Genomic DNA, 18,691 nt, shown 5'->3' with positions numbered 1-18,691 from the left:
GTGGGAAAGGGGTAGAAAAGCCCTGGCATGCACATGGTGTGCTACACATGGTCCTTTAGAATCTACTAGTATCCAACTGAGTTGTGTAATATGTAAGGATGAATATGTAAGGATGTTTCTGATTCTATGGCTGGCAATTCCATGACTCCTTTCTGAGCTCATCTTGCATACTGTCCCCATAGATATCTGAGCAAAAATCCTTGTTTAGAATGCACAAAACCTATAGAATGGGATGGGCAAACCGTTCCGGTGAATGGTTCGTGAGAGGTCCTTAATGTTGACTTCTGCTATCTTATATGGCAGACTTCAGTTGATCTGGCAACATGGGCAGAGAAGGCGGTGGGTGAAATGAGGAAGTTCCCATTATTATACAAATTGTAGAGAAAAAGTATGCATTTTTGCAAATGGACGCAATTGCCACCTTGTGGACATCTGCAAGAACTTTACAGAATATGAAGACTATTTTACGCTTGAAGATTTATGTGGAACTTTGCATAAATATTGATGCTAAGGAAACATTTAGAGGAGGATCAGGATCAGGTATAGTTAATTAAATATGATTAACACTGCTACAGGATTTGGATTATAAAATCCTGTTCACCTTTACCAGGGAGAAACTCCACTGAATACAGTGGAACTTTTTCCTCAAGTTAACATACACAGGACTGCATTGTAAAGTGCTAAATTTAAGCTCAATAAAATTATCAGTGGATAAAATTTGCTTATTCCATTCCTGGTCATCTGTTACGTTTCTTATGGTTTCTGTAGCAATTCATGTTGGAGAATACTGAGTGCTTTACACTTCCCATAAATCCATAGTACAGCCATGTGATGTAGCCAGTGTAAGAAAAAGTGATTTGACCCTTTGTAACTCATCAGGGACTTGATGATGGTCCTCTCAAGTCTGTTTTCATGTTGCACTTCAACAGAATCCTCAGGGAATCCCCCACCCCCAATTTTAGATGCTCTTAAATTTTGAATAAATGTTCATAGTTTTGTAAAAGTTGACACAATCCAATAGAAGCAATCCCTTGTCACTTTATTACTTCAAACTGTTTAAATATAAGTGAGGATGAACAGGCTAGAAAGTTGTTATTATTATTATTATGAAATTTATATCCTGCCCTTCCTCGTAGAAGGAGCCCAGGACAGCAGTGTATTTACCATACTACTGTTGGAATACATTTTAGGTAGAGAATCATCAGTGCTATAGTTGTTTATTTGTTTCAACAATGTATGTACTGCTTATCACTGTAGTTTCTATCTAGGCAGTGTACAACAAGGTTATAAAAGATACAGTAAAGATAAACGTTGAAATTAACCATAAAATTGGGGGGGGGACTTACTTTAAATGCCTGCTGAAATAAAAAGGTCTTCACCAAATGCTGAAAGTTCAGCAAGGATAGTGATCCACAAGCTATGCAGTTAAAATAGTAAGGAATTGTTAGTTTAAATAATTCTCTATCAGAGAATGTTTTGATCAATTTCTTTAGTAATTTTTGTCTGTTTGTTGGATCAAAAGCCACTAAGAACCATGAAGGCTAGACATATTCCTTGTCTGCATTTCCTTTTACTCATACTGAGATCTACGGGTGGTTTGGCTTGTATAGGTTCTTTCATTTTTTCTGTACATAACATATTTTTGTAAGCTGTCACACAGCATGATGGCAGCATTCCATGGAGGCAGAGGGAGGCGCAGGACAGGAGGCAAGTGTGGTGAAGGCAAGCAAGGATGGTGGGCGGGCAGGGAGGCAAGAGAGCACGGTGGGTGGCCAGCCAAGTGAGCAAGGTGGGAGAGAGAGGCAGCCTGGGCGAGCCACAGAGAAACAGTAGCTCTTCATCAGCTGTTCTGTTCTGCTGTTGCTGCTGCCCCCCAGCCTCAGCGGTGGAAAGGAAGGAGGAGGGAAGCAGTGGGAGCAGGACAGTTGCTGAGGCAGTGCCCTGCCCACTCCCTGTTGTTCCGGTGTTGCTCACCTTAGCCAGCCACCTCCCTCCTCCTTGCAGGAAAAACTAAAGGCGAGTTGAGGACGAAGCTTGGCAACCCATTTGGTGGTGGGGAGAAGAAGAGGACACTTGGTGACTCATTGGGGGTGCCTGTTTGGGAGTCTGTGTGTGTGTTTGGGAGTGCTTGGGGTGGGTAGGAATCCGTGTGTGTGAGAGAGAGAGTGAGTGTCCCGGGTTGTTGGGAGTCCATGTGTGTGTGTTTTTGAGATTACTGGGAGGGTTGGGAGTACGTGTGTGTGTGTGTATGTGTGTAGAGTTGGCTTGCAAACCATGCAGGGGCAAAGCCCCTAGAAATGTAAACATTTATATCCCACCTTCCCACTAAGGCAGAGATTTTCTTGCTATCAGTATAGCCATGGTGCAAATATAATCACAAAAAGTTGAAAAAACTCAGCACCGTATCTCTATATAGTGTATTGTGTTGTATGAATTGCTGGGCCTTCTACTCTTCCATACAAGCCCAAAGGGGAAATGGAAATACCACATTGAGCCAGAGCCATGGCTTCTCCATTCCATTCCCTTTATAATGACCAAACTATTTTGCAAAGCTTTTGGTTGGAGTCTTGACTACCTCTTCCTTGGCAAACTCTACAAGTAGCTTTCATACATACTGCCCTATCCTCTCTTGCCAATACATCAAGAAGTGATATAGCAGGATTTGTCACTCTGAGTCCTGCTCATGTGCCCACTGAGGCCTTCCCTGGTGTCCTCAGGATTCTCTCCCCCCCCCCGAAATTAGTCTTGAAAGAAAGCATCTTCTGTTGCAGTTGATTGAACAAGGTTTGGTGTGTGCTTGGTTGCAGTGTGTGTGTTGTCGTACACAACAATTTCTTCAGTTTAGAATTGTACCCACAGACCCAAATGGCTGGCAGTCCCTATGATGTTTCCTCTCCTGTTTCATAGCTCCCCCTGCCAGCTCTGCTAGCCTCCATGTGCGGGGGAGGGGCTGATGCTAGCTCCCCCAGCCACTGTTTTCCACCCTCCACCATCTTGATTTATTTCACCCTGCTCTGGGAATTGTTTCCTTGTAAACAATTAAGGTGTTATCTGTTTGGCTACGGTAATGACCACTTTTATGCTTTTGCAGAATTCCCCATCAAGGGCTTGATCACTGAATTGTTCTGTATTGCTAGAACTCCAGGCAAAGAGTTAATACATTGTACAGTTACAGTACAGAAGGGTGGATTTTTGAATAGAGGTCAGAGTTTTTCGGAGTGGCAGTGTTTCTGTCATGCCCTTTCCAATTATTAGGTCTCTAAATACATGTGACCACTACGTCTTGCCCTTCCCCTGTTTTATGGGATTGCTGTTTGAGCTACATTCAGATGATTGTTCCAGTGGAAATGCTCTTTTTTGGTGATCTGTGACATGGGGCCTAGTGTGAGAAGAAAAAAGTTGGAAAGATCAAATCCAAACAGCATCTGTGTCACATTCAATTTCGGGAGCAATATGAGCACGACAAACTTCTATGTGGGCTGCCAAAGTTAATGCATCTCAGATCTGTGTTTTGGACTGACTCCACATTGGTAATGGCATTTTGAACAATATGTGTGTTATTTTGCTGTATGTTCCCTGTCTTAATGGAATATGGTTATGTGTATGTATTGGCTCCCAAGGCAAACTAAACATTGCCGACTCCAAGACCACAAATATGCATCTTGCCAAATCCATAGAGGTTGCCAGTGTAATTTCAGAGGTATTTTGCCAACCTCTCTGTAATAGCACAGACAAACATTGCTTTAATGTAAGAATATGGAAATAAATTCAAAGTAAATATATGCTTCTGGAAGCTATCCAACCCTTTGATAGGGTGGTGTCTTAATATTTAGGGAGATTATTAACACCAAAATTAGACTAGTCAGGCAAAGTTTCAAAGAGAAAAGAGGGGAAATATAGAGAGAGGGTTCATAGTGCTCCTTTGCAACTGAACTGATAGACAATCATATCAGTGAATTGAATATTGGTTGAAGAAACCAATCACTATTGTGACACCACATGGACATATATTGCACAATACACTTTCACAGGCCAGACCTCACTTTGTCAAATGCAGATTCCTTTTTAGGTGTTTGCTGTTATGTGCCTTCTAGTTGATTAACTTATGGCAACCCTATGAATCAGTGACCTCCAAGAGCATCTGTTGTAAACCACCCTGTTCAGATCTTGTAAGTTCAGATCTGTAGCTTCCTTTATGGAATCAATCCATCTCTTGTTTGGTCTTCCTCTTGTTCTACTTCCTTCTGTTTTTCCCAGCATTATTGTCTTTTCTAGTGAATCATGTCTTCTCATGTGTCCAAAGTATGATAACCTCGGTTTTATCATTTTAGCTTCTAGTGATATTTCTGGTTTAATTTGTTCTAACACCCAATTATTTGTCTTTTTCGCAGTCCATGGTATCCACAAAGCTTTCCTCCAACAACACATTTCAAATGAGTTGATTTTTCTCTTATCCACTTTTTTCACTGTCCAACTTTCACATCCATATATAGAGATCAGGAATACCATGGTCTGATTGATCCTGACTTCAGTGTTCAGTGATACATCTTTGCATTTGAGGACCTTTTCTAGTTCTCTCATAGCTGCCCTCCCCAGTCCTAGCCTTCTTCTGATTTCTTGACTATTGTCTCCATTTTGGTTAATAACTGTGCCAAGATAATCCTTGACAAGTTCAGTGTCCTCATTGTCAACTTTAAAGTTACATAACTCTTCTGTTGTTATTACTTTAGTCTTCTTGACGTTCAGCTGTAGTCCTGCTTTTGTGCTTTCCTCTTTAACTTTCATCAGCATTCATTTCAAATCATTACTGGTTTCTGCTAGCATTATGGTATTGTCTGCATATCTTAAATTATGCTATGTTATGCTATGTTATGCATATAGATTAAACTAATAGGGTGATAAAATACACCCCTGTCGCACTCCCTTTCCAATGGGGAATAAATTGGTTTTTCCGTGTTCTCTCCTTACAGTAGCCTCTTGTCCAGAGTATAGGTTGCGCATCAGGACAATCAGATGCTGTGGCACTCTCATTTCTTTTAAAGCATTCCATAGTTTTTCGTGATCTACACAATCAAAGGCTTGGCTGTAATCTATAAAGCACAGGTTGATTTTCTTCTGAAATTCCTTGGTCCTTTCTATTGTCCAGCGTATATTTGCAACATGATCTCTGGTACCTTTTCCCTTTCTAAATCCAGCTTGGACTTCTGGCATTTCTTGCTCTAGGTGTTTATATACCTAAAATATTTGAAGTTACACTGGCAACCTCTCTGGATTCTGCAAGATCTTCCTTTCCCAATTCATCTCCATTTTGGAATATCTCACACTGAATTTGGTTAGAGGTTTCCAATGTGCCATACTTTAGTGATTCATTTTTTTAATTTTAGAGACTTTATTATTGCACCAGCTTTTTGCAATTATTATTTTGGCTGTTGTCAGCAGTAAGTAATAACCTTTATTGCTCAAAGCCATTAGCCACCGCAAAAAACCAAAAATGCATAAAATACACGAAACACTACAGAATACACCAAAAACATCCAAAAATAAATATATACATTCATACATAAAAACCTACGTTAGTAGACGTATGCATGTAAATTTAAATCAACGAAAACAATATCAAACCGACTCTAATTGTTTTACATGATTAGCCCTGATCTTCCCGGCTGCCAAAGCAAAGTTGATCTTTATAAAGAGGGCATCTCAGAAGGTAATGGGCCACATCCTCCACCTCACCCGAATGACATATGCAAACTCGAGAGTGGTGGGGAATGTTAGCATAACGACCTTCAAGGATAGCCGAGGGCATGGTTTGGAGGCGTAAGGCAGTAAAAGACTTCCTCAATGATGGAACAGAAAGGAAGGAAAAATATGACTCCATACTAAATGTCGTCTTGTACCAAGGGTACCATAAGGAGAAGGACGTTTGGGAAGCTGAATAAAGCATCCATCTTTGGGCATATAAAAAGATCCTGTCCTTCAGCAGTTTTTTTGCCCTCAAAGAAAGGTGTGAAGGTAAAAGGGCTATGGAGATCCCGTAAGCGGCCAATTTAGATTTGGTTCGATTTAACCAAGTAGAATGATAAGATGATTGGAGTTGTTCGAGAAAACACTTTTTAGGTAGACAGGAATCGTCCATGCCGGCAAGCCGCAACCACTAGGAAGCCAATGCGGCATGAGCCAGCGATTCTATCGGGTGCGAGCCAGTCTCTAACCTTAATAGAGAAGCTGGCGTGCCACGGGGGGTAGCCAGAATAAACCTGAGGTAAGCGTTCTGAACTTTTTCAAGAGAAGAGATGTTGCCATAACCCCAGATCTCTGTTGTCAGCAGTGTTGAACTCTAACCACTTCATCTAATAAATCCCAAGGTAATGAAGGATACAGTGACATGTCACACACTGTCATCAGTTTTTATTTATTTTAAAATCCCAATCCAATAACATTTTATTACCAGGTAAGACTCTGTGGAGATCTGGTTATATCTCTAACATGTGTGAGTAATATCTCTATATATGTTATCCAAATTATGCAGGATCAGATATTAATTGTAGAGTATTTTTCAATGGCTTAGCCTACCCTCCTACCTACATATATCTCTGTAAGTCATTTATGGTCCAGTAGGGGAAAATTCACCATTTGTTAAGCTCCTTTGTCTGGCCGCTGAGAGGAGAGTGTTACTCACCATAGGTACTGAGTACATATTTACCATCTGTGTATCATAAAATATCTAGCAATCTGTGAATGTTGAAAACAAAAGCAAGAATTTAGCAGTATTCCTTGATACTGATTTTCTTTTGACAGAGCAATAATTATTTTTCAGAGGCAAGTCAGGATTAGGGGGAAAAAGTAAGGTGATGAGCAAACCTCAAATTGGGCATAGAGGTGGAAAAGTAGGCATAGACTTGCATTATTTCTTCCCCCAAAAATTCAAATGTAACTATAGATCTGAATGAAAATTGATTTACTCTACATTTTGACAAATATTATAAATCAGTCTTTCCCAGCCTGGTGCCATCCAGATGTTATTGAATTACATCTCCCATCGGCCCAAGTCAGCATGGCCAATGGTCAGGAATGGTGGGAGAGGTAGTCCAGCAACATCTGGAGGGGACCAGGTTGGGTTGTTCATTCTGTAAGATGATTACTTAAAAGTTAATTTTATTTCTTGGAAAATAGTGCTGAACTCTCAATTCAAAAATCCATCCTTCATTACTGGGAAAAAATATAAAGAAAAAACAAGGTAGCCAGTCAAATCTTTTTTCCAGAATGCAACATTAGGAGTTATCTGATAAATTTTATGACCTTATTGTTCACGGTTTGCTTGTCCATATGAAATATTTGATCAGCCTAGCCTAGTTTGCTAGCAATATCAGTAATAAATTTGAATGTTGAAGAGTTTGAGCTGCAGTGTGACATATAATGCGGTATCTAAATTAGTCTGCTGTCTTAACAAATTATTTGGGAAATCTGATATCCCAGTAGCTGTTTCTGTGAAGGTCTCTGGCTCATGATTAAAACTATCTTTTTTTTAAAAAATTGGAAAATATGTGTGTGATAATATGCTTTTAAATTTAAAACATGCAGTAAAAAGCATAGCTTTTTGAAGTATTATATGTAAGGGATGTGTCTGTTTTAATTAACCCCAAGTCAGGTTTATACACTAGATAGATCAATAAATCTAGACATCATCATTTTTAGTTTTTAGGATAACATGCAAATCTAGGCTAATCCATCCTTTGGTTTGATTGGCCTATCAGCTTTGAATACTCCCCATACAACTAGTAGAGATTATTGGCATCTCCCTATGTGTTGCATGTCCCTGGGATTTCTCCTGCAGGATTGCTTTGTTAACCCAGATAGAAGAGGTAATTGGAGAAAGTTAAGGAGATGGTGTTCACCTGTGTTAGGGGAGGAACCACTGGCTTTTTGGGAGTGGGGGGAGAAAGAGAGAGACCGACCTTCAGATATTCTTGCCATGTTACAATTATGTAGGAGAAAGTAATGCTAGCTGTGTAATGAGGCCGAGTGCCTTTATGACATCAGGGGACACACATACCTTTTCCTACAATAAGTCATTACATGACTAGAGCAGCTCCAGCTGTATTGGCTGCCAGTAGCAGAGTGGAACCAGACATGAACGGGGAGAGGTGTGAGAAGCTTGGGAGGAGAAGTCAGTAGATATTGTAGCAGATGGGATCAGGGACTAGAGATGTAGAAAGACAGCCTAGGGATGGGGTTGTGGAGGAAGCTGAGGCAGGACTAGCTTAGAATAGGATGCAAGGAAAGCACTGGAGGCAGTAGAGGTATGAGGAAAGGGGGAGGATGAAGTAGCTGACAGAGGCATCTTCTTTGCACAGCCTGTTCCAGAAGATTGGCATGATTGTCCCCTCCCCCATTTGTCCCACCCAACCCAGTTCATCATAGCTGACGTAGCTGTTGGTGGCCGGCATCTGTTTAACACACGTGTGTGCACAGATTCACACATGCAGTTGTACTTGGATAGCCCACTGCTGTGTGTGAAAATATGTGGCTTGGGTTTGTGGTTGTTGTTTTTAAGCCAGCAACGCTAAAATGTCACTTCAGATATCATCCAGCATACAAAGCACCTTCTTGCAGAGCAGAAAGGAATAGGGGATGTTGCAGTGTCCTCCCAGTGCCAACCATTAAAATAAAGAGAGAATATTAAATATTTAACTGCAAGTAGATGCATACTATTCACTAATGCAATTTCTAGACAATACCTGTAAAATTTCATAACCGCTAGAAATTTGCTTCTGTCCTCTGGCTTTTTTGATTCTCTCCTTCCCCTCTTAATTAGAAAACCATGTGCTATTTTCTGAACATCTGCTACATATTTGTTGCCGCCCTGGGCTCCTGCTGGGAGGAAGGGCGGGATATAAATCAAATAATAAATAAATAAATAAAATTTGTGTTTGAAGGTTGTATTCTTTCTTAAAAAAAAAAATGTCTTTAATGAAAAATAGAAATGGATTTAAAAAAAAAAGTTTGGCCTTTTAGATTAAGCGATTTGGAATTTTAATGTGATAAAGCAGTCAGAGGACCTTTTAAGAGCTACATTTAAATCTAGTCCAATCAATTAAATAAATATCTTTTTTAGTGGCAAAGTATTGCCTTCCCCACCCCACCCTTTGCTTGTGCAGTGTTTGACATTTTCTAGTATTTAATCTCTATATCAATGCCACTGTAAACTCTTCTCAGTAAGATTCAATCTAGCTGGTGTACATGTTTTCTTGCAGCAGGGTAATTGCTTAATCTTCTGCTCTAATACTGAGGAGTGCTCTAGATTGTGAAGCCTGCATTGTTAATTTTCTGACCTAAATGCAGCTCCTACAATACATGTGTTAGGTGTTCTGTAAAATGAATTATTAAATAATGTAATGGCTTGTGTAAACAGTACATATAAGGAACCACCCTTTTCAAAGTGTCATAAGAGGGAGCTTTTTCTAACAGATTGAGTAGTGAGGTCCAAATAGGAGAGCAAGACCCACCGGTGGGTTGCCAGAGCACTAGCCGTTCTATCTATATGGTAAGGAACACAAAAATGTGGTGATGGTGCTTTTTGCAACAGTTTAAATAGTGGTAATAAATACTTTGCATTAATGGAGTGTTCAGAGCATTTTTCATCTTTGTAGTCCTTCCAACACCTATAAGTCAATGTTGTTATCGCCCTATTGCAGATGTAGTTTGGCTGCTATAGCTGAAAGTGAGTGGCTCACCGAAGGCTCCCGTATAAATTTATGGCAGGCTCAGAGGCAAGCTTTGAACTCATGACTTAATGGTTCATTGTTAAGGGTAGAACTCCACGTTATAATAGATGCTTAGCTGTCACAGAAAATAGCAGGACCAGTACAAGAGTCTGTATTATCCTATGGTGAGGGAGCTGCTGTCAGTGCCACCTCCACTCTTCCCCTCCCCATTGCCTGCTCCTTCTGTGTTCTGTTGGTATGGTGACAGCAGTGCCGCTGTGCCTCCCTCCTCCTTAGTCTTACCCCTCCTGTTGCCACCATGGTAGTGGTGACCTCCCCCTCCTGCCTGCCATGCTCTGAGAAAGGTCCAAGTTTGGGAGCAATGCATTCTCAGCAAAATGGCCGGGGGAGACTGCATGCACAAGTTTACTAGCTGCCACAGGAAAGTAGTAGTAGCAGAGGAAGTCTCCTGACCACCTCGCCCAGAATGCATCATTCTAAGGTCTATGGCCTTTTCTCAGGGTGGTGGAGGAGGGGAGCCTTGCAGAAACCTTGCATGCACAGAGCAGAAGGCTTCTGCAGGCCTGGGCCAGCAGCAAGGCAAGAGAGCGGTGTGGATGGGGTGATGGGGGCACCAATTTGCTGCACTTTGCACCTGCCGTCTGAGACTATTGTCTGAATTGATTGGTTTGGCCCCGCTTCCTCCTCCTGGAGGTGGCAGACGAAAGAAGTGTGGAGCTGCTGTGTTATGTCACAGCTACACATCTCCTGTAATCCACCATTGTTCTCTCAGCCATTACTGGGAGCTATTAAAGTTGTGAAGGCACCTTTGCTCATGGTTAAAGCAGGGGCTATTTTGTTTGTTTCTTGCCTGCCTCGTGTAACTAGGCATCAGTGCAGAGTATATATGTACACAAAACAAAGACAAGGCATGGTTCAGACATACTGAAAAGACAACAAATGTGGCATGATAGAAACTGGCTTATCGTTACAACATTTGGAGGGCCTCAGGTTCCCCACAGCTGAGTTAGGAAAAGATATTTAGCATGTATCTGGTTCCCAAGCTGATACTCCTGAAGTGTCTTTCACTGCACAGCCTTCTCAGGGAGAAGCTTTCTCATACATTTTTGGGGCTCAAAACTACAAATATGATCAACTAGGCCAGGTGTAATGCAGCTAAAGTAATTCAAGTTATAATTAGTATATTCAATAATTTCCGTACTGAATGTACAGTTGTTATTTACCACATTCTGGGATAATAGGCTGGATGGCTTTGCAAATTGCCTGGCTTTTTGCAGGTCTGAAGTCATGTGCCTGAAAGAGAGGACTCAGAGCCAAGTGGGGAGATTTGAGGGGGGCCCAATTAGTGTAGTGACGGGTAGAGGGAGATATGGCCTTGTGAGGAGGACTTGCCAGGTAAGGGGAATGCGGCCCAGGCAGTTAACGGCTGTGCCTTGTTCCGGTCCTCCCCACACCCGCAGGTTTGTTGGTTGCCCTATCAGCCAGCTCTCAGACCTCCAGATGCTGCTCCTAAACACCAGATCAGTGCATAACAAGATCTCCCTCATTCATGATTTAATTGTGGATGAGGCATCCGATCTGGCATGTATAACCAAGACCTGGGTGGGTGAGCAGGGAGGAGTCAGTCTCTCCCAGCTATGTCCACCAGGGTACCTGGTTTAGCATCAGGGTAGATCTGAGGGTTGGGGAGGGGAGGTTGCTGTGGTCTATAGGAGCTCCATCTCCCTCTGCAAGCACCCTGTCCATGTGATTACTGGCCTAGAGTGTTTGTACTTTGTGTTGGGTCAGCGGGACAGACTAGGGATTCTGTTGGTGTACCACCCACCCCGCTGCCCAACAGACTCCCTAGCTGAACTGACGGAGGTGGTCTCAGGTGTACTATTGAGATCCCCCAGACTGTTGGTTCTGGGGGATGTCAACATCCATGCTGAGGCCACCTTATCTGGGGTAGCTCAGGATTTCATGGTCTCCATGACAATCATGGGACTGTCCCAATATGCCATTGGCCCAACACATGTAGCAGGGCATACTCTAGACTTGGTTTTTGCATCTGGACATGGAGTTGGTGATCTGAATGTAGGGGGGCTTACATCAGTTCCTCTGTCGTGGACAGATCACTGCTTGCTGAAGTTTAGACTTACAGCGGCTTTTCCCCTCTGCAAGGGTGGGGGACCTTTTAAATTGGCCCACCCCCAGACACTAATAGATCTGGATGGTTTCCAAAGGGCTCTGGGGAGTTTTCTGGCTGATAGGGCTGGCGCTCCTGTTGAAACCCTGGTTGAACTGTGGAATACAGAAATGACCCGGGCGGTTGGCATGATTGCTCCTGAGCGCCCTCTCCTGTGTAGAGCTCATACGGCTCCATGGTATACCCCAGAGCTGAGAGCGATGAAACAATATAGGAGACGGCTTGATTGGTGATGGAGATGAACTCCTGATGGTAAGTGCCTATGGTAAGCTGTATTTAGGGGCAGTGAGGGCAGCAAAAATAAATATATTTTGCTGCCACTATCAAATAATCAATCTGCTGCCCAGCGGAGTTCTTCAGGGTTGTCTGGGGGCTATTACACTCTGGCCCCAAGGACATGGTAGAACCATCTGAGGCCTGCTATATTGAATTTGCTAGGCACTTCCAGGATAAAATCTTTAGCATCCGCCAGGACTAAGACTCCAGTGTTATAGCAGGTGAATCAGCGGGGTATCCAGAGCACAACCTTGTCCCGATTTCTTGGATGAGTTTCAGTTGGTACAGCTTGAGGATGTTGACAAGGTGCTTGGACAGGTTTGTGCAACCACTTCTGTGCTGGATCCTTGCCCTTCTTGGCTAATAAAAGCTAGCAGGGATGGAACAGCCGGCTGGGCCAGGGAAGTGATTAATGCCTCTCTGCGAGAGGGGGTGGTCCCTGGCTGCCTGAAAGGGGCGGTAGTGAGACCAATCCTGAAGAGACCTTGGACCCAGAAAATCTTAATAACTATAGGCCAGTAGCAAATGTTCCATTCCTGGGCAAGGTCCTTGAACGAGTGGTGGCAGGCCAACACCAGACACTCTTGTATGAGACCGATTATCTGGATCCATTTCAGTCGGGTTTCAGGCCTGGTTTTGGCATGGAAACAGCCTTGGTCACCCTGTATGATGACCTCTGTCGGGAGAGAGACAGGGGGAGTGTGACTCTATTGATTCTCCTTGATCTCTCAGGGGGTTTCGATACCATCAACCATGGTATCGTTCTGGGAAGACTGGCTGAGTTGGGAGTGGGAGGGATTGCATGGCAGTGGTTCTGCTGCTACTTGGTGAGTCAGCTCCAGAAGGTGGTGCTTGGAGAACATTGCTTGGCACCCTGGACTCTCCAGTATGGGGTTCTGCAGGGGTCAGTTCTGTCCCCCATGCTGTTCAACATCTACATGAAACTATTGGGTGCGGTCATCCGGATCTTGGGAGTGCGTTGCCATCAGTATGCTGATGACACGCAGCTCTATTTCTCCTTTTCATCTTCTTCAGGTGAGGCTGTCAATGTACTGAACTGGTGACTGGCTGTGACAATGGACTGGATGAAGGCTAATAAACTGAGGCTCAATCCAGACAAGACTGAGATGCTGCTAGTGGGTGGTTTTTCTGACCGGATGGTGGATGTCCAACCTGTCCTGGATGGGGTTACACTCTGCCTGAAGGAGCAGGTTCGTAGCTTGGGGGTTCTCCTAGAACCATCTCTGTCACTTGAGGCTCAGGCAGCCTTGGTGGCACGGAGTGCCTTCTACCAACTTTGGTTGGTGTCCCAGCTACGCCCTTATCTGGACAGGGATAACTTGGCTTCAGTTGTCCATGCTCTGGTAACCTCTAAAATAGATTACTGCAATGCGCTCTACATGGGGCTGCCTTTGAAGATGGTTTGGAAACTGCAGCTTGTGCAAAATGCAGCGGCCAGATTGGGACTAGACGGTTCGAACATATAAAACCGATTCTGGCCCGCTTGCACTGGCTGCCTTTATGTTTCCGAGCTTGAGTCAAGGTGCTGATTTTAACCTATAAGACTTACACGGCTTGGGACCACAATACCTGATGGAAGGCTTCTCCGGACACAAACCCATCCATACATTACGCTCAGCATCAAAGGCCGTCCTCTGGGTGCCTCCTCCAAGGGAAGCTGGGTGGTGGCCCCCAAATTATGGAATGATCTTTTTGACGAGGTGTGCCTGGTGCCAACACTGTTATTTTTTTGGCGCCAGGTCAAGACTTTCCACTTCTCCCACACATTTTAGCATGTGTTCTTAAATGGCTTTTTAAAAATGTGTTTTTAAATTTGTATATTTGTTTTTAATGTTTTTCATTGTTGTAAACCACCCAGAGAGCTTCGGCTATGGGGCGGTATACAAATGCAATAAATAAATAAATAAATAAAATAATCTTCTTGGGTCTAGTCTACACAAATGGTTTGTAATGGGCCAGCCCAAATAATGGCTTAAAGTATGTATAAGTTATGCTGAAATCATTTACATCTGCTTACATTTGCTTAGAATATAAGATTTACTGAAATAGCTTATAAAGTCTGCTTAATGCATAAGAGCCTAATAGTAAGAAAAGGAGTAGTTTAAAACGCGTCCCCTCTTTCCTCTGTCTCCTGACCAAAGCTGTAATTTTCCTATGAAAACAGCTGGAAGACATAGAGATAAGACATCTTAATAACGTGTTATGTTAACTGTCAACATGAAATAAGAGAAAGTTCATTATATGGTGTGGCTGATACTTGCAGACAGGACAAAGCAGACTTTCCAGGAGTTGACAATAGAAGACTCACTGGGAACATCTGACTTAACAACCTGATGGATAGCCTGATGAGGTTCCATAGAGAGAAGGCAGAAAGAGACAGCAAGGAGGCAGCTATTGCCATTTCTAACAGGCAGTAGCTGATAAGAACATGGGAACACACCTTCCCCTTGATAAGAATGTATATAAAAGGCCAGGTTTTATAGCACTCATTACCCCTCAGCTTTGCTGGAGTGGGAGGTCAGAGAAAGCAGGAGAACCATCTATCTATTCCATCCATGACATCTGATGGGTGACGTATCATGACATGTATTTCTATGGACTCCGTACTTTGGCTCTGTAATATGACTTAGAACAGTGGTTCCCAACCTGGGGGCCGCAAAGTATCCAGAGGGGTCCACCAAAAATAAATGATTTTTTTTTAAAAAAAGTCTTCACTCCCCCTAGACACTGTCTGCTCCCCACTGCCATTACAGATGACACCTCCCCCTTGCTCCAAACAAGAGGGGGGATTTTTGCTGAAGCGCCAGAGCATCTTTCAGGCATGCCGAGAGCAGGCATCTGCCTACAAAACACGTGGCAGACGTCCAAGGAGGCTGAGGGTGGAGCTACCAGGAAGAAGAGGGGATTACTATCTCTGACTCCCATCTCCTTGCACTGCTGATGCTGACACACCCTTTCTCAGAACGAGAGGAGAGGGCTTTTCATAAAGCAAAACAAAGCAAAGCTGCAAGGAAAGGCTGCTTTCCCCCTTCCATCCTTCAGCCAGCTTGCCTGCCTTTCTTGGCTCCTGATTCAATGGCATCGCCTTTTAAAAAATTTTCTTATTTGTGAGGCCGCCCAGATCTCGCCTTCAGCCCAGACGGAGCGAAGGAGTAGTGAGGAAGCTCAGGACTTGCTCACCTCCCATCTCTGAGGCTATGTGTGTGTCCCAGTGTCCCCCCTTTCTTCCACCTATACTCCGCCCCTACAACCTCTCTCTCCAAGATGCTGTGGCAGTTGAGGGCTTCTCCCCTCCCACATGTCCAAATGCATGCACACCTGTAAATGCTTGCAGCAGGGGCAGGTGTGTTTGCATGTGTACTTGGGCTGATCTGTCTTCTGCTCCAATCCGTTTCCCCAAGTGCACGCTAACCAAGTTATCAGTTCTGATTATCATCGCAAGTCCTACAAGTACTAACCCCCTTCCTCAATCTATCCAGCCTTTTGTCTTCACAATCTAGCATCGCCAATGCTACCACATTGCTGCTTTTTTTCTTTCTTTCCTTTTTTTATTATTATTATTAAGCTCAGGAAGTTATTGCATTTATATCCCACCTTTCCTCCAAGTTGCTCAAGGTGGTGCACGTAGTCCCCCCCTTTTCCATTTTATCTTTACACCAACCCTGTGAGATAGGTCAGACTGGGAGACTGTATCTGGCGCAAAGTCACCCAGTGGGGATTGGGTGGGAATTTGAACCTGAATCTTAGTCCAACACTGTAACCCACTGGTATTGGGAGACAGGACTGCACATCTATGTGAGGGGGGACTATGTGCACCACTTTGATGAACCTTTGCATTAAGGAAAAAAAGCAACACCTCCCTGCCTACAGGGAGCTTTTTATGGAAAGGAATATTTGGAGATGTGATTTTGCCACGCACCATTTTTTCAGTTAACAGAGGCTAAAATCACAGTTAGCTTGAGGGGGGTCACAGAAATTTTTGAGATTATAAAAGAGGTCCTGTACTCATAAAGGTTGGGAACCGCTGACTTAGTGTTTAACTCAATCCTTTATCTATTGTAACTTGTTTTAACTGAAGATGTACCTTCAGAGTCTTTGACTTTGATGTTAAATGGATATCCAGCAACTTTTTTTCATGCTGATACATATTTCTGTTTTTCTGTTTCTGAAATGATGGCTAAGGCATTTTATTAGTTGTAATGTGCAAGATATGAATAAATAGCATATATTATAAGGACTGTTCTGCTGTTTGAAGTCTGACTCCCAAATAGAAAATTTCTGGTACCTCCCAAGACTCAAGAATTCTTGAGTGGGGTTTCCTCTATTCTCTGCCTATACTAGGCGACTGCTGTTGATAACCTGTGAGGTTAGGTGAACTAGCATTCAACATACAAGGGCTCTTATGTAGACACGGAGGAAGGAAGCAAGCAAGAGGCTTCGGCCCTGTGCATTCATTGGCAAGGGGGCTGGCCTTGCCAATATCAGGTTCTTGGCCTGTACAGTTTCAGACATAGAGGTGGAGGAATCATATGACTGAATGCTGCCTCAAACTTAAGAAAAAATATCCCTGCCCATAGAAAATTAGATGTCAAGGAGATGAGTTCTAACCTTCTTCCCATTGTCTTTAGAGCTGCAGAAAAGAGACAATTCCAATGGCAATCTTACACATCCGCAGTCTAAAGTATAGAGGCCAGGAACTGTTTTACTTCTTCATATGCTAGGACTTAGTCCCTTCAGAACTTGTTCAGTTGTATCAGTCTTTGCTTCCAAGCTGGACAAATTAAAACTAATATTTCTGTTTGGTAGAACTGCATGCAGTATGCTTTACCATGTCGATAAATAAAAGTTCCCTGTAAATCAAAGGCCTATATCTATATTTCACTGCAGCAATGTCAATGAAGGTGGGATTTCTGGGAGTGGCCGCATGAGCTACACTTCTGCTACAAACAGATGTGGCAGACAGAATTGTTTTTTATTGCCATTGGCTGTGCTGCTTAGCTTCTAAAAAGGCAGAGCCCGCAAAAGGTCTAGGGAAGGAAGGTTGCAGATGGCCAGAGAATAAAAAAGGTGAAGAACAGACACCACAGTAATTTGAAATAACCAGCCAGATTATCAGCTATAGGGCTGTATTTTAAATTAAAAGTACTTCGAAAATGTAAAGCTAAAACACTGTCCTTCAGTTCATCTGCACTAGGAATTCCCTAGGCTTGCTAACCATCTGGCTCCAAGTATGCTGGCTCTGAAAATGTTAAAAGGTTCATCTCCTGAATCTCTTCTTTCCCTCCCCCTGCCCATTGACATATATGTACATATCATGATGCTATACAACATGGGGCAAGCATCTTTAGACAGAACTCCAGTTAAAATCAAACAAGGGTCCATGGCTGTACCTTGCAGAATTGCCAAGTTCATAGTACATGCTAGATGCTGGCAACAATGTAGCTTGTTAGTCACAGGGGGGCAGCAGCACTGAAGAATTAAGAACACGCTCTGCATTTTAAATTCTTCACAACAGTCATGCAGAATGAATTGATATTTATTATTCCAGAGTAGTCTGAAAAACAAATGTATGTTGCCGAAGGAAATGAAATTACATATAATATATAATTGTATATGCCAAAGGAAATGGGGAAAATCTGGTATGTTGGAATTTGGCTTATGAGATAAATTTATTTAAGAATGCTTTTGCTAATGATGACTATGCACAAATGTATGTAGCAGAAATCACCAAGAATAAATGTTTATATTTAATATATAATTTTTCTAGTGGATCTTGCTGGTGTACTGGAACTAGTATATGTTGAAAAATCTACACATCTAAATAAAATTGGCTGGAAGTTTAGGACTTCAAAGGGCATGATTCACATTTTGCTGTGCTGTGTGGAAGCAGTCCCTCCCAACCACCACCATCAGTATAGTGCAGGCAGCTCAGCTGAGCAGATCTTCAGCCATGCCTTGAAGCTGGCATGTGCATGGCCTAGCAGCAGTACAACACCATTAAGACTGTTACAATTAACACCTTCCAGTCAGGAGCTGCAAAGCAATGGCGGACCGTTTCTTCCATGAATAAGCACAGGCCAACTTCTCCCTTCTTTGATCCTCACAACAACCCTGTGAGGTAGATTAGGTTGAGAGGCAGTGACTGGTCCAAGGTCACCCAGTGAGCTTCATGGCTGAGAGGATTCTGGCCTCCCAGGTCATAGTCCAACCACCTAACCATTACACCATATTTAAGGGTTCTGAAAGACATTTTTAATCCATTTGAAAACTACCTAATGGAAGTGACTCTCCCCCACCCACTGCCGTGTGCCTTTTTCTTTTATTTGGGGGCTGGAGATTAGGAAGGGGCTATGATTTTTGTTAGAAGAATGGGGAGGGAAAGCTTTATGGTGAGCTAGATGGTGTAGGTCAGGGGTAGCCAATGTATTGCCTTCCAAATGTTGGCCTCCAACTTTTATCAACCCCAGCCAGCATGGCCAGT

The 18,691-nt window shown here is 43.0% G+C and overlaps 1 protein-coding gene across 15 annotated transcripts in view; it reads left to right on the top strand.

The window, feature by feature from the left end:
- Positions 1–18,691, top strand: part of APBB2 (amyloid beta precursor protein binding family B member 2) — a 250,482-nt gene that overhangs the window by 172,121 nt on the left and 59,670 nt on the right. The window lies entirely within an intron of this gene.

This window comes from Rhineura floridana, chromosome 9, assembly GCF_030035675.1.
Source record: "Rhineura floridana isolate rRhiFlo1 chromosome 9, rRhiFlo1.hap2, whole genome shotgun sequence".
Lineage (NCBI taxonomy): Eukaryota > Metazoa > Chordata > Lepidosauria > Squamata > Rhineuridae > Rhineura > Rhineura floridana.
The sequence above is the reverse complement of the archived record's forward strand: the minus strand, read 5'-3'. Positions and strand labels throughout refer to the sequence as shown.